This window comes from Chiloscyllium punctatum, unplaced genomic scaffold (assembly GCF_047496795.1).
Source record: "Chiloscyllium punctatum isolate Juve2018m unplaced genomic scaffold, sChiPun1.3 scaffold_1076, whole genome shotgun sequence".
In the NCBI taxonomy this organism is placed as follows: Eukaryota; Metazoa; Chordata; class Chondrichthyes; order Orectolobiformes; family Hemiscylliidae; genus Chiloscyllium; species Chiloscyllium punctatum.
The window spans coordinates 32,501-35,000 of record NW_027310810.1 but is presented as its reverse complement, the minus strand read 5'-3'; the positions used below and the strand labels follow the sequence as shown (position 1 = coordinate 35,000).

The following is a 2,500-nucleotide window of genomic DNA, read 5'->3' as shown; positions in this document are numbered from 1 at the left end:
CGGCCTGCAGCTCCCAGCACTCTCAATCGATCAACCATCGAGTCGGGTCAGCGTGTCAAACCGGCGAGCTCCACGGTCAGGCCGGCGGCGCACCAGCACCGGACCTCCGCGGCTCCCTTCACTCTTTCCACTGCCAGCCAACCGAGAGACGGACCCAATGCGGACGTGCAGAGCTTAGGCAGACCCCCCACTGGAGGCTCAACACTTCGTGGCAGCTCCGTGTCCCAGAGACCAGGAGGGTTGGCACACACACACAGTGTGAACCACCGACAGCCATTCTGGGACCGGTGACAGCCGTGCTGGCCCCACTGCCACGACACAGACGGACGCCAGGCCGCGCTCCCCGGCGGGGGGATGGCGTCGAGCCTGACGAACGGAATGTGCAGGGTGGGGGGGAAAGGCCAAGCGCTCCGACGCCGGAGGGCTCCGGAGTCTGAACTTAGGGGGACAAAGAGGACGGGTCCTCTGCGACACCCCAGCCGCGCTCTCGCCAGCCAAGGCGAGTGCGATTGATTGCCAAACGACCCTCAGACAGGCGTGGCCCCGGGAAGAACCCGGGGCCGCAAAGTGCGTTCAAAGTGTCGATGATCAATGTGTCCTGCAATTCACATTAATTCTCGCAGCTAGCTGCGTTCGTCATCGACGCACGAGCCGAGTGATCCACCGTCAAGAGTTGTCTGAGTTTGTTTTAGGTCTCTCCCTCGCCAGAGGAAAGCGACCCGGACCGCACATACGCTCCCCACCTTGAGCTACAGCCACCTGCACGCCGGCGTGCGGGCGGAGCAGGGTGGCGTGAAGCGATGGGGAGCACCATCCTGGTGCGGCCCGCAGAAACATACGTCTATTGGGGGGAGGAGGACAGGGCGCCCAAGAGGCGATGCGTGCCCCAACGCACCGCAGCGACGGAGGCAGGATCACCGCCACCATGTCGCCCGCCTAGTATCACGAGGCGTGCAGCAGCTTTGCCCTAGGAAAAGCAGAGGCGGGAACGGGCACCGGCCATCGGTTCGGCAGCGTCACTGACGCGTGCACGTGGCGGCGTGTCGGCGAGCGGACTTCCTGCGAGGAGGCGGGGGCGGCACTCGCCCGAGCAGACGCCCGCCCGGCCCAGCCACCGCCGAGGTGGACTGGGAGTCGCGGCAACGGCTCGTCATACTCGTTCCCACACTCACAGCGCAGCTTGCCCGCAAGCCACCGACCACCGATCGACGCCAGGCGCCCCGACCGAGAGCGGGATCGCTCGTTCGCCCTGCTGGCAGTTCGCTGGGGATCACTACTGCACGGAGCTCGGAGACCGACGGGCGGCAACTCGAGAGTCTTTAAACCACCACCCCCATCCCGCAAGTGCAAAGAGGCTGTATACGCACAGACGGGTGAGGGGAATAGGTACCCCGTCGGGTTTGAAGGGAGCGTGACTAGATAGCAACGATGTAAACCCAGCCGATTTGGGAGCGAAAGACCGGCGCCTGCATCACCGGCTTCGTTTCCCGTGGCTGGAGAGTACACCGAAACCCTCCGTCTGTCGCGAGCTCCCGACGACGCGGTGCCGCCAAGCAGCAGGGCCGGACCTGGTGTGGCTCCCCTCGTCGATCACAGACCGGTCGGCACTACTGACGAGACGGTGGAACGGGCTTCGCCCCTTGTGACGAAGGGTGATGCGAACCCGCCCGCCCGCGTGCGTTCGGGGTGGACTCGGCAAACGGAGATTTGAAATCGGAAAGTGTCCTCCTGCCCCGCGCAGGTAGGCGCCCAACAGTTGTGGGGGGTTTGGCGGTGACCACGGCTGCAGGGCCTGCTACCCCGACGAGCTCTCCTGCTGGCCCCGAAACCACCCTCGCGAGACAAGTTGAAACGGAAACGGGCGTACCCCCAAGCCGACGATCCTTTCTTATTTGTTACTTTTTTTTTCACTTGCTCGAGTTGTGGCGATTTGGCGGTGACCACGGCTGCAGGGCCTGCTACCCCGACGAGCTCTCCTGCTGGCCCCGAAACCACCCTCGCGAGACAAGTTGAAACGGAAACGGGCGTACCCCCAAGCCGACAGAGATCCTTTCTTATTTGTTACTTTTTTTTTTCACTTGCTCGAGTTGTGGGGGTTTGGCGGTGACCACGGCTGCAGGGCCTGCTACCCCGACGAGCTCTCCTGCTGGCCCCGAAACCACCCTCGCGAGACAAGTTGAAACGGAAACGGGCGTACCCCCAAGCCGACGATCCTTTCTTATTTGTTACTTTTTTTTTTCACTTGCTCGAGTTGTGGGGGTTTGGCGGTGACCACGGCTGCAGGGCCTGCTACCCCGACGAGCTCTCCTGCTGGCCCCGAAACCACCCTCGCGAGACAAGTTGAAACGGAAACGGGCGTACCCCCAAGCCGACGATCCTTTCTTATTTGTTACTTTTTTTTTCACTTGCTCGAGTTGTGGGGGTTTGGCGGTGACCACGGCTGCAGGGCCTGCTACCCCGACGAGCTCTCCTGCTGGCCCCGAAACCACCCTCGCGAGAC

The 2,500-nt window shown here is 63.0% G+C and overlaps 1 non-coding gene across 1 annotated transcript; it reads right to left on the bottom strand.

The window, feature by feature from the left end:
• Positions 1–521: 521 nt before the first annotated feature.
• Positions 522–675, bottom strand: LOC140474564 (5.8S ribosomal RNA). The gene has a single exon (XR_011959213.1). It is a non-coding gene; the product is annotated as a 5.8S ribosomal RNA (ribosomal RNA).
• Between the last annotated feature and the right edge of the window lie 1,825 nt (positions 676–2,500).